Here is a 14,323-nt window from a genome sequence, read left to right on the forward strand (position 1 = left end):
CTATGGATCAACTTCCTTTCCTAATATGAAGGAGACAATGGATACAAAACCTATAGGCAACTATGAAAAACAGGTGATTATTGTTATTCTTCTCATTATAAACTACTTAATACATCTCTCCCATAAAGTACAACAGGATAGTGGTGACGTCATTCAGGATTGGATTGCCATTGGTCAAAAGCCCTCTGAGAGAAATTGTGTGGCGACACTCCACACTCTTAGAAGAAATTGTTCTGCACAGAACCATAAAGGGTTCCTCGAGTAATCGCTCTGGTGGATCCCTTTATGGTTCTATGTAGAACCCCTTCAAAGGGGTTACATGAAGAACCCCCAAACATAGCGTTCTACACAGAACCATTCGTTTTAAAATGTTATATATAGAACCCATTCAAAAGGGGGACACGTGCTATACCTGAATTTGTTTTCCAAATACAATCTTTAAAAAATGTATGAGTTCATATATACAAACACACATACACAACGTAGAAATCGCACTACTAGTGAAGTAACTTCATTTACATTATATGCCACAACTCCTCAATTTGGAACGCAAAAACAAGACATCTGATGTAAAAGTGTAAACTAATTACGAACAGCACTTTTGATTTTTATCTTCAATTCAGGGGCTACTTATTCGAACAGTAAACTGTATTCTCTCTTCAGAGTGACTGGAATGTTTTTGCCTACATTCAACTTAAATATGAAAGTTTCCAAAAACGGCATAGTTTTCTTTAAGGCTATTCAATGCCAAACACAAAATTCTCTCTGCTTTCAGTGCTTGTCCTTCAGCACAATTACACAGGTTCATGATGTTCTCATTTCAATACATTGTTTTCTTATTTAAACTATTTGACTTTGAGCTTACATTGAGAATAAAATCACGTTTGCAAGTAAAACCTGGCCAAGAAAGGAAGCAGCACTACAATAAAACAATACACAGAATACAAAGCAGTTCCTTCAAAAGTGAAAGTGATAAAGAGTGATGTCTGTCAGTAAATTACGTTGAGATCTATTGCATAATCTACAACACCTTATACATCAAACCCAATTTACTAATATTATTGTTATGCATTAATTTGTCACATCTGCCTTTGTTGGTTAGGATAACAGTACAGGATCATCAATATGTACTGAAACGAAACCTGTCCTAGTAAGGTCGTGTCCTAACTGGATTTGACAGAGGAGCGTGTAGCTGCCACCACCTTTGGTTTACCGGACGGTCCGGTCGAATAACCCTGGAAGCTAAAATTAGTGATGTTAAAGGGAGAGTGAAAAGCCAAGAGGAAGTATATAACCAAGTCTTTTTAATAACCAATTTAATACGCTGGGTACACAATGTGCAATTTAGGCAAATAGAATAACAATCACAGTATCACTAAACAATCCATAAAAAGTAAATATCCATTAAACAGTTAAGTTAATTTCTCCCTCAAATACATACGACCAATTATTATAATAAAACCGCAATTGACCTTCATTAAAGAAATACTAAAATAAACCATACAATAAACACCAATGTAAGTGAAAAGAAACCACAATATAAACATCAGATAAACCATACAATAAACACACCAATATAAGTTACCACAATTACAACAGCAATTTCAACTATAAAAGCACACAATACAAACTCTTCAATGTAAAGCCAAAATTCACAACAAGCCAAAAAAAAAAAAAAAACGGGTTAATTGCTGTTTTAGATCAATTGATTGGAATATAGCTAATAGGATCAGCACAATCCAATCAATCAATCACTCACTTGGCCCTGTTACACAGACTGATTAATAGCAGTATGTTTAAGTCTAACCATAAATTCATAAATTAAAGCAAAGACATTGTTACTATTGGCAAGGACTTGTATAAAACCAAGTTTAAACAATGAAAACATGTAATCAAATACACATAATCCCACAAACAAACACATATAGATTTAAAATAGAGTCAGAGAGCTCCCGTCAACTGAACAGCTCCCCAGTGGCTCCAGAGGTTCAGCTCCAGGCTGGATCTAAACATTTAACTGTATATAGAGTGCATATAGAGTGCATAAGGCATCACAAATTATAAATAAATTATATATTCTATTATGAGAATAATGTTAAAGTAATACACAATATACACTAAATAATAAAAATAAAGTAATAATAAAGTAAATAAATAGTAATGGTGTTGTCTAAGACCCAGAAGGACAAGGATTTGTTTGTTAAAAATCATATTATGGACAAATTCTATAAAGTCAAATTAAAGGGAAATGAAAGGCTGACATCCACAGGAGCAGCACTCTGGTGCAGCCCTGACAGCCTGATGTAAAATCCAGGCAGGAGAATGTAAACAGAATAGTGATATATTATAGTCTTATTTTCAGAAAATGTTTGGGGCCAGCATAAAATACCTGAAATAAATTAGACCTTGGATTTAAGATGAGTGAAGTAGTCAAAGGGTACGAATTTGAAGGATACTATAGAAATATAAAATGACAAGCATTGAAGAAGTGAGCTAAATTAACATTGAACCATTTAAAGGAGAAAATAAAAATAAAATACTATTTTACAACCCAGAAATACAAAATAAAATGTTGAAAATTGAATTTGAGCTAATTTCTGAAATGGGAATCTGAGGAAACAGTAAAATATGGTGAAGATATGAATACATAGATGTAGAACCGTCTCGCAAATAAGTGGAGAAATCGTGGAGATAAAGCAAATAGATCTTTAATCAAGCCGCTCGGAAGCCCCACGTCAGGAATAATTCCTTCAGTGAGAACTTAATGTTTACCAACATGAGTGCAGCTTTATAGGAAAATGACGTAACATCTTATGGCCGTTCATCCAATCAGAAGATACAGGTCCGGGTCTGTTTTATGATCTGTCCTCCCGTGAAGAGGTGATGGATCCAAAGCAGATGTCCGTCTTTGATGTGCACTAGGAAGATGCGATCCCACGGTCGTCATTTACCTAGTGTCAATCGCTCGTTAACAGAAACAATTCCTGCCTATCTGGAGAAACGATCATAAACAAAGTCATAAAGTCATAAACAAATTCTCAGCAGACATCTGTAGGCTATTTCGGCACTGTGTGATCTTTCATTACTGACAGGAGTTTCTAACAAACCAACCTTGTTGACCCTTTACTTGTGCTGCTAAATCTAATCTGCTCAGTCTGTATACAAACTACTTCTAATGCTAGTATTAATATAAAACATTATATAATTATCACAAAACACTTTCTTCAACTTCCTATACAGAGTCTTCAATAGATAACCAGATACTCCAGGAAATTAAATGGTCGTTTGGTAGCTGTGAGTTCCACAATGAAGAGTTTTTGAAATTCCCAGATATAAGATCCCTAAATACAATGTGTAGGTAAGAAATTAACTATTGATCAGTTCAACCTAGTTTCGGGAACAGTTCTTCTGAACATGTACCGGTGTAGATTGGACTTCAATAGGAGGAAGTTGACACAATAAGGACATATGAGCCGCGCAGGTGGACAGTCTTAGTGCCCACGCAAACTCTTCATTGGGGAAATCATTGACTGGACACATTTTTTGAAACTTTGTTTTCCTGAGGTACCTGGGAATCATTATTGAAATCAATTAAAAGGCTTATTTTCTAAAAGATATTTTGTTAAGTAAATATTTTAGTTAAAATAATGGAGTGAAATGTGTGTATAAATAGTAATAATACATGTCAATAAATATAACTTGAATTTTCTTGTAAGAAATTAGGAAAAGGAGAAAGAACAGCTGTTAGGATACAGAGCAATTTAGTGGGTCTGAGCGATGTTGAGGAAGGTTTGAGGAAGTTGACGAGGGGTTTAAGAGTTGATAAGGCTTGGGAAGCTGGAAAAAGGGAGTTTGATATGTGTGAAAGACATGTGCTGCCACTTTCAGCATGAGAGTTGTGAAGGTGGTTGAATGGAATATGAGGGAAAATAAGGAAGTTACTGAAGGTATAACTTAATGTAAAATAAATAAATCATTGAATGAGATATAGTTTAAAGTCTAAAGGCATGATATTGTATGGAAATAGTCCTTTCACTAACAGAAATACCCTATCAATTAGGAAGGGATTCACCCCCCAGGAAGGAGGGGGGGTCAGTGAAAGTGTCTGTGAGCTCAGCTGGGAAATTGAGAATAGTTACATTACTAATGCTAATAATATTGATGTTGATAGTCTTTGGCAAGATGGGCAAGATGGGCACTGCCTGTGGTATCTGTTCCAACAGAGCTCTCGATTGCTTAATTGAACCTTAATCAGAGCATTTTCATTATTTTTAACTGTAGAGGGTTTAAGTTAAGCATAGAATTGTATGAATAACATATTAAAGAACCAACTATTTTTTACACAATTTGAAAAGTACAATCTAAGCCGGTTGTTCATTCAATGGAGTCATTGAGTGTCCGGTTGAACAGAAAGCAGCAGGTCGGGGCCTAACCGATGAGCCGCTGCCCTCTGCTCAAACCTGCAGCTCGCCAGGCAGGCGAGTAGATCCAACACAATTCATATTAAAGATGCGACTCGGGTCCGAGACCGGCAGCAGCCAATGAGAGTCGAGCACATCCACGAAAACAAGTTACATTATTTTGAGTTTTTGATTTTGACTTTCATAAGTATTGATTCAAATACCTCAAATAACAATAGTTGTTTTGGGGCATCATGATGCAAAAGACCTAAATTCCGTGAAATCCTGCCTGTCGTTAAATGTGAGCAGCCCACCATTTTAAATATCGTCTGGGATTTAAAGAATCGCGTTAGCGTGGGTCTAGCTTTAATTTCAACACTTGTCAAGACACTTTTGGACTTTTGCACTTTTTTTACACAACATGAAATGAAAGCTTTTACTTTGCAGAACAATCTGAAGCAGAGTGACCATGATTTCACTTTGCTGTAAAATCATGGTTGCTCTGCGTCAGATTGTTGTGCAGAGTAAAAGTGTGGAAGTGGAAACAGTGTAGCTCATTGCCAGAGCCAGGGATCGGACCTGGGGCTTCATACCTTCAGTCTGACGCGCTCCCGACTGAGCTACTCGGGCAACTCCGGAAAGACCCGGAAGAGCGCTATTAACTGTGCGCTGTTTCTGCTGTCACTCATCTCCTGCAACAGGCCCGTAGCCAGCCTAGTGGAAGGGGGGTTCTTTTTTTCAAAAAGTGGACCTTTTTGCAGTTTTTCCCCTCATTTTGTATTCAATTATGAGGTTTAAATACTTCATTTTGGTTACTTTTTATGCACTAATTTGTGCTGGATTAGCTTGTCTGCTGGTATCTTAACGAGGACGCTTTTTGATGCACCGAAAATATTTACTACAATGTTGTCAAATTGCTTACCAAGATCATGTACCACCTTTTTCAGTCCAAACACACGCATGCACGCACGCAGACACACAGACACATGCGCACACACACACACACACGTGAATGGAGCGCCGACACATCACACATATTCAGGGTAAAAATCTTCTGAATCGGTCACTGTAGCTAGCTAGTCCCACTGGATGGATAATGGTCAGAATTTACTGTGTTCTTCCTTGACCCATGCTACACCCCTCCACTGAGTTTCGTGAAAATCGGTCTTGTAGTTTTTGTGTAATCTGACAGACACAGACACACACGAGTAAAAACATTAGCTACCTTCTGCGTGGAGTTGACGACTGTTTGCTAGCACGTAGTTAGCGTTATCTATCTCAACTGTTAGATTAGGTAGTAAATATAACAACCTTACCCTGTTTGGCAGTGTTTTTGAACATATGTTCAATATTCTGCGACAATGACGCTGCTGCCTGCTTTCTCTCCCGTCTCTCCTGCTCTTTTCACCCCATACTCACTATCCAGCTTGATGTCGTTTGCATAACGTCAGTTGCTGCGCACAGGGCCAATTTGGTGCCCTAGGCAAGATTTTAAGTGGTGCCCCCTGCATCGCAGGGTCATTGTGTTCATACACTCACAGACTGCATAGCTTTATGTCTTTGAGATCTTCTTTATTTTAGAAACAAAACCCCCACACAAACAGTATAAAAACAGTATTAAAGAAACAAGTGACATAAAATGAATTATAAATACAGTATTAAAAAAGTATTGCACGAAAAAACGATATTACAGACACCTTAGTGCAACATGCATAATGTAGCAATGTTCTACAGCAGGGGTAGTCAATTATGTTGTGTCAGGGTCCACATTTCTTGGTCAAGGTATAGTCAAGGTCCAGACATGGACTAAATCTGTGAATTAGTCATTTACCCCGTTGCTTATATTTAGTACATTCATTTCACAAAGTACAAAAATCAACTGGTTAAATAAATGTATATATTTGTATTAAAACGGTTTCAGACCACTTACATTTTAATTTGTTAAAGATTATTGTAGTCATATAGATAAACATAATAGAAACTTTCAAGCATTTTGTGTCTTATTAGATTCAAGTCTGTACCATTTCCCTTTGTCCCACTGTGCACTGCACAAAATTAGTGTTGAAAAATGAGGGCGAAGACGATTGAGTAATTCAGGGTGCGGGTTCTGGGGAAGATGTTAACAACTGGAGACAAGTCAAAAAACAGCTCAAAATCTCCATGAAATCAGGCAGATTTGGACTCAAACATATCTTTGCTTCACAACCACACATCAGCAGCGGAAAATCCCATATCAAGCAACATTATATATGCAAACTGGACGCGGTGCCGGTGGGTGTGATGGAAACGTGTCGCTGCTGAAACGCGTCTGCACTGAAATCCGCTGCGTCCGCCGCTGCCGGACGAGTTTCTAGGTGAACACAAGCTATGGCACCGTGACCCCCGGTCGTGTGCGCACTTTTATATTTTAGAGGCGAGGTTGACAATGTCCAATTTTAGCTGCTTATGTATAGAAATCAGCAAAACCCAATAGCTGTGTTTGTGTTGTTTTTGACAGTACAAAGTGCCGCTGTTGCCCAGTGCAACTCACTGACTGACTCCCTAACAGCAGCTCTATACAGGACATCCCATATTAACACTCACATCCTATTGGCTAATAACCAGGAATTGCTGTGACTTGGTTCCACACAATAACAAGCACTGAGTGCAACAAACCTCCGTACAAATGTTCACTCTTTCGGGCGCCCCTAGCATTTGCCTGTTCCGATAGGGCCGGCCTTGGCTTCGCATGTAATACTCCTGTAAAGGATCATTTTAATGAAGACAAAAAAACGGACTTTGGCTACAGGCATGTGCAATGCCGTGTTTATGTGAGAGCTGTGACGCGCTGTAGCAGCAACTACATGTTTTCTACATCTCATCTCTAATGTGAGACAATAAATACATGCATGTGCAAATAGTGCTACATGTTCAATGAATCGGCAGGGACATGTATCTATGTATTTAATATTGGTTTAGTTATTTATTCCTGTAGTGTAAAATAAAAACCGCAAGAGTAGAAAAAGCATTTTTGCACGACCACGGTGTATTTCTGCGCTCGATCATTGTAGCAGTGAATGACGTCATACAAGCCCGCTGTGTCAATCACAGCCAGTGGGCGGTGTCCAGTGCGCTTATTGGCCGACATTATACTTCAGCGTTTAGTGTCACCGTCTCACAAACACTGAAACCCCAGAGGAGATGAGATGTAGTAAACATGTAGTTGCTGCTACAGCGCGTCACAGCTCTCACATAAACACGGCATTGCAGGAGGTGAGTGACGGCAGAAACAGCGCACAGTTAATAGCGCCCTTCCGCGCCGATGCTCCGTTGCCGGAGTAGCTCAGCTGGAGAGCAGCAGGGTGACGATCCGGAGGATCCGGGTTCGAGGTCTGGCCCGGCAATGTGTGACTTGACATCCAGCCAATGTTTTTTTATTTGCAGGACGATGTCAAGCAGCGACCATGATTGCACTGCGCTGTATAAGTCATGCTCGCACTGTCCCGGGCCTTTGCTTTTGTATGCAGGATAATCCATGCCAGAATTAAAAATGAATACACAGAGAAAATCATCAATGAATCAATACATGTTGAAATAAATAAATGAATACATCAATAAATAAATAGACATTTAGACAATAGACATAGGTCAATATGCAGCGGCTCGTTTGGAAAACCGAGCTCAACATCCTTCCCCAACAAATAGGCCACGACTTGCCGCAGCCCTGTAGACGGGGCGTCCATTTTCCACATGAATTTACTAGCTAAGAGTTGTATTGTTGTGCAGAAGCTATTTTTGACTTTGTTCTGAATCGCACTGTCTGTTACACGTGGCTCGAAGCCCAATGTTTGCGCTACAATGTTAACGTTCATATTTCACACTTTCTATGTTTGTCTTTTTTTTAGCCCAAGTGTCCAGGCTTTTCGCGCATGTAGACGATGTGCAAAAAGAAGCGCACTTTCCCGCTCCAGCGCCGCGCTGTTATGTCATGCTGTAAATATAGTAGTACTGTGATGAGCCAGTCGGCTCTGTCACTGATTGAATTGGCTCTTATTAACCCTAATTGGACTGAGCATTGCGACCAATCACGGGATGTCATACCGGGAGCAGATGGGGATATAAGCAGTGCTCAGAAGACACAAGAGAGACTCTTTCTACGGCTAGCATTGCTTGTGTTGGTTTGTGTGCAGATAATAGGGGGCTGCTTGTTTTTACATGTGCAGTGTGCAGTGTGCAGTGTGCAGTGTGCAGTGTGCGCCAAATGCTGGGGAGCTGTTCAGTTGACGGGAGCTCTCTGACTCTATTTTAAATCTATATGTGTTTGTTTGTGGGATTATGTGTATTTGATTACATGTTTTCATTGGGCAAGGACTTGTATAAAACCAAGTTTAAACATAGTAACAGTTTCTTTGCTCTAATTTATGAATTTATGGTTAGACTTAAACATACTGCTATTAATCAGTCTGTGTAACGGGGCCAAGTGAGTGATTGATTGATTGGATTGTGCTGATCCTATTAGCTATATTCCAATCAATTGATCTAAAACAGCAATTAACCCGTTTTTTTTTTTTTTTTTGGCTTTACATTGAAGAGTTTGTATTTTGCTTTTATAGTTGAAATTGCTGTTGTAATTGTGGTAACTTATATTGGTGTGTTTATTGTATGGTTTATCTGATGTTTATATTGTGGTTTCTTTTCACTTACATTGGTGTTTATTGTATGGTTTATTTTAGTATTTCTTTAATGAAGGTCAATTGCGGTTTTATTATATTAATTGGTCGTATGTATTTGAGGAAGAAATTAACTTAACTGTTTAATGGATATTTACTTTTTATGGATTGTTTAGTGATACTGTGATTGTTATTCTATTTGCCTAAATTGCACATTGTGTACCCAGCGTATTAAATTGGTTATTAAAAAGACTTGGTTATATACTTCCTCTTGGCTTTTCACTCTCCCTTTAACATCACTAATTTTAGCTTCCAGGGTTATTCGACCAGACCGTCCGGTAAACCAAAGGTGGTGGCAGCTACACGCTCCTCTGTCAAATCCAGTTAGGACACGACCTTACTAGGACAGGTTTCGTTACAGTACATTTTGATGATCCTGTACTGTTATCCTTACCAGCAAAGGCAGATGTGACAAATGAATGCATAACAATAATATTAGTAAATTGGGTTTGATGTATAAGGTGTTGTAGATTATGCAATAGAGGGCGGTGACGTGCACTAGGAGACTATACTATTTTGTGCATATGGCTCTCCTAATATTTTCGGTCAGCTTATTACCCAAAATATCAAATACTCTTCAGGATTGCATTCCACAAATAAAGCCAATCCGTTTTTAGTGTTTCTCTGAACACATCCAAGCTTACCTAGGCGCTACATATTCTTTTCAATTACCCGTAATTCTGATCTGTATTTTGGCTTGTTAATAGAAGATATTGAAGTTGGACTCCTAATTCAAAATAACCAATATGTATCTCAACGTAATTTACTGACAGACATCACTCTTTATCACTTTCACTTTTGAAGGAACTGCTTTGTATTCTGTGTATTGTTTTATTGTAGTGCTGCTTCCTTTCTTGGCCAGGTTTTACTTGCAAACGTGATTTTATTCTCAATGTAAGCTCAAAGTCAAATAGTTTAAATAAGAAAACAATGTATTGAAATGAGAACATCATGAACCTGTGTAATTGTGCTGAAGGACAAGCACTGAAAGCAGAGAGAATTTTGTGTTTGGCATTGAATAGCCTTAAAGAAAACTATGCCGTTTTTGGAAACTTTCATATTTAAGTTGAATGTAGGCAAAAACATTCCAGTCACTCTGAAGAGAGAATACAGTTTACTGTGCGAATAAGTAGCCCCTGAATTGAAGATAAAAATCAAAAGTGCTGTTCGTAATTAGTTTACACTTTTACATCAGATGTCTTGTTTTTGCGTTCCAAATTGAGGAGTTGTGGCATATAATGTAAATGAAGTTACTTCACTAGTAGTGCGATTTCTACGTTGTGTATGTGTGTTTGTATATATGAACTCATACATTTTTTAAAGATTGTATTTGGAAAACAAATTCAGGTATAGCACGTGTCCCCCTTTTGAATGGGTTCTATATATAACATTTTAAAACGAATGGTTCTGTGTAGAACGCTATGTTTGGGGGTTCTTCATGTAACCCCTTTGAAGGGGTTCTACATAGAACCATAAAGGGATCCACCAGAGCGATTACTCGAGGAACCCTTTATGGTTCTGTGCAGAACAATTTCTTCTAAGAGTGTGGAGTGTCGCCACACAATTTCTCTCAGAGGGCTTTTGACCAATGGCAATCCAATCCTGAATGACGTCACCACTATCCTGTTGTACTTTATGGGAGAGATGTATTAAGTAGTTTATAATGAGAAGAATAACAATAATCACCTGTTTTTCATAGGTTTTGTATCCATGGTCTCCTTCATATTAGGAAAGGAAGTTGATCCATAGCCTACTCAGAGACAACTGAGAGTTGGTCTCTGAGCAGCAGCACAAAGGGGTCGAGTCTCTCAATGTCCGTGTGTTGGAGATATTCCACCATATTGGTCCCAGCCTTTAAAACAATGTTAAAGAAGATGTTAAAGATCTTGTAGAAATATATTGCAGAAGAGCAGAACTACAATCACACTTTTTCAATGCTATTGCTGTTTTCTACCTCCCTGGTGAGGTACCAATGCGGGAAGTTTGAGAGAGTATTTCTAAAATGTGTATAATCCAATACACACAGTTATTTAAAAAGCTGACGTCTTGTACATGCTCACCAGAACCAAGCCTAATTAAACATTTAATATTAAATAAGTACATGTGCAGTAGCCACTTGGACAATTACAGATCCCCAGGTCAAAACACAACAGAAAGACATGGAAGATCGTATTTTCAAATCACACCTGTGGCCCCCCTAACTGTAATTTGGTATTAGTGGGTCAAAGGATTTATTTGGTTCAAGTGATAATAAAATCATATTTTGAAATGAAACACTACAGGATGTCATATTTAAAATGACTGTGAGTACCTTTCTTTAGTGACGGTTCTGAGGGGGGCAGGGATTAGTTGAGTGTGCTAATTGGAGCTGTGAAGTGTGCAGAGAAAATACAAATGTTTTCTTTTAATATGAAAACAAAGAACTTTTTTTTAACACCGACCTGGGATTGTGTTTCTTTCCAAGTTTCCTTATTGTTTCTGAGAAGAGACTGTTCACTTGCAAAGTGAACTGGACCCGTGTGACTCGCAGGTAAGGAGAGCCCGTGTTGAACTAAGATGGCTACAGTGAGTTTTCCTGGACAAAGCTCGGGCAAAGGATAGCGCAGAGTGCACCTGCACCTGAGATTGTGTTGAGAAGCTTTGTGATAAGAGCAGGTAAAGAGGGAAAAGAAACACAAGTCAGCAGCAATAGTATTTTCTTTCTTTGAAGCACACATTTTGTTTTAACTGAAACGGGACTACAACTTTTGAAAGGGAAATAGTTGCTTGTGCACTGTATTTGTATTGAGTTTATTAGAAGAAAAAAAGCTTATATTTTGGACAGAACGAACTCGTTTGGCATGCAACTAGCAGCAAACGATGAGAAGCAAACAAAACAGCAAGTTAGCAAGTTACAGGCTGTCCTAGGTCCGGGGGTGCTTATGGTTGTTTATGGGTTCCCTTACCTTAGCCAGTGTCATGTACGGGTGTCCGTACCTTACTAGAGTGTTTGTTTTTATTATAATATATATATATATAATATATAATAATGTAATATTTCAGATAAATCGTCACAATGAGTGACACCAGCATTATTGGTTTTTTGAGAAATAAAAAAACAGAATGTAGAGAAGAAAATGTTGGAAGGAAGTTGGGAGAAAGACTGGTCTTCGAAGGAGCACCGGGACTGGTGGAAGCAACAACAACCAGATAAGACAGAGAAAGGAATTGTGATATTGTGTCAGGTTGGTGAGAATCAAGAAAAGAAAATAACAGAAATGGAAGATCATCATAAACAGTAATGTGAATTGAGAGCAGAAGTTGTGAAAAATACGATAGAATTAATAGAACTACAAGGCAAATTAGAAGGGCAAGAAAAGTGGTCAGAAAAGGTGAAGGTGTAGGTGCGCGATGTGCTGCCGTGTTAGGAGCGCGTCGCGACACAGATCACTCCGAGGACGACAGGCCCGATTGGGATGATTTAGATCGCAAAGCATGGGAATATGAAAAAGGAGGTTTTGCTAGCGCTCCTCCCCCATATAATCCGGAATATAAATCAATCACTGATTTTGGTTATAATAATACATTGTATCCAGATCTGACCGCTCTGAAAACGGTCCCAGCTGCACCCATGCAAGTCAAAACTAGACAGAGTAAAGAGGAAGGTCAATCAATAGTCTATACGACTAAAACCCATGTCCCCTTCTCCCCAGGAGAAAAAGAAATGATATGGGCGTCCCTCCCAAAATTAAAACCAAACCAGGGTAACACAACTTTTTGGGATATTCTAGATGAAAAGATGGTTATTCACCTCCTTCACCCGCACGATGTACACATCATCGTGAAGGCTAAATGTCCGCCCAACATTTGGATACAGTTACTACGAGAATATCAGACCGGGGAGTGGGCTAATGTAGCCTCTACAGATGAGGAGGAAATAACAGAACTTTTTCACAATGGATCAAGAAAACTGAGATAGTGAAATAATGAAATAATCGAGTGGGATTATTTGACATTTTATTCTAAATAATCATAAGCTTAAATAATAAGTTATAAGGGCTGTTTGAGACACTGCAGGGTCAATAAAACATGCCACAGATCGGATATCTGAATTATCTTTAGATATCAATGTGTATGTGCTTTGTGTGTTTATGTATATGTATAGTTTGAAGGTGATATAAGGTAAATGTCTATGTTTTGGCAATCATTTTAGAATTATATTTAAAAATGTAACAACAGATTTATCATATTCATGAGGATCTTTGGCTCTATACAGAGTGCCTCAAGCATCAGAAATCAGAAAGAAAGACTATTATAAGAAAAGTAATCCAAAATATACATTGAATAAACAGATGGATAATAATAGTAATACATAAATAGTCATGGTGTCTCCACAAGAAGAACCAGAATTTGTTTGTTAAACATCATGTTATGGACAAGCTCTGTCAAAAGTCAAATTCAAGGAAACGAAAGGCTAGAAGAGAGCCTGGTGCAGCCCTGACAGCCTGTGAAAGCAGGAGAATGTAAACAGTCTGGTGACATGTTACAGTCTTTCAGAAAATGTTTGGTTATTGGTGCCTAGCATATAATACCTGAAATGAAAGTCAAAGTAGACCATGGTTTTAAGATGAGTGATGTAGGAAAAGGGTAAGATACCGCAGAAGTATAAGATTACAACTATAGAATAAGTAAGCTCAAGTAATATAAAATGCTTTACAGGAGAAAAGGAAGAATGGAAAGGGAGAGTAAAAGAGAAGGTGTCCTAGGATTATGGGAATCATTATTGAGATCAATGGCCTATTGGCTAATATTTTGTTAGGTACATATATGACTTCAATAAACGAATAATGGAGTGACATCTGTATAAATATAAATAAAACATATTGATAAAAAAACCTGAATACATTTCTTGTAAGAAATTAAGAATAGGAGAAAGAATAGCTGTTAGAATGCAGAGCAATGTTGACCAAAGTTGAAGAGGGTTTGAGTAAGTTGACGAGGGTCTGAGTAAGTTGATAAGGCTTGGGAAGCAGGAAAAGGCGAGTTTGATGTGTGTGAGACAAATGTGCTGCCACTTTTAGCACAGAGAGCTTCTGATGGTGATTGAATGAAACGTGGGAAAATACGGACGTTACTGAAGATATAACTTGATGTAGAATAAATGAATAAATAATTGAATGAGATATGAGTTAGTTTAAAGTTTAATGTCATGAAACTTTGACTGTATGGAAATAG

The sequence above is a fragment of the Amia ocellicauda genome, unplaced genomic scaffold (genome assembly GCF_036373705.1).
Source record: "Amia ocellicauda isolate fAmiCal2 unplaced genomic scaffold, fAmiCal2.hap1 HAP1_SCAFFOLD_32, whole genome shotgun sequence".
NCBI lineage: Eukaryota > Metazoa > Chordata > Actinopteri > Amiiformes > Amiidae > Amia > Amia ocellicauda.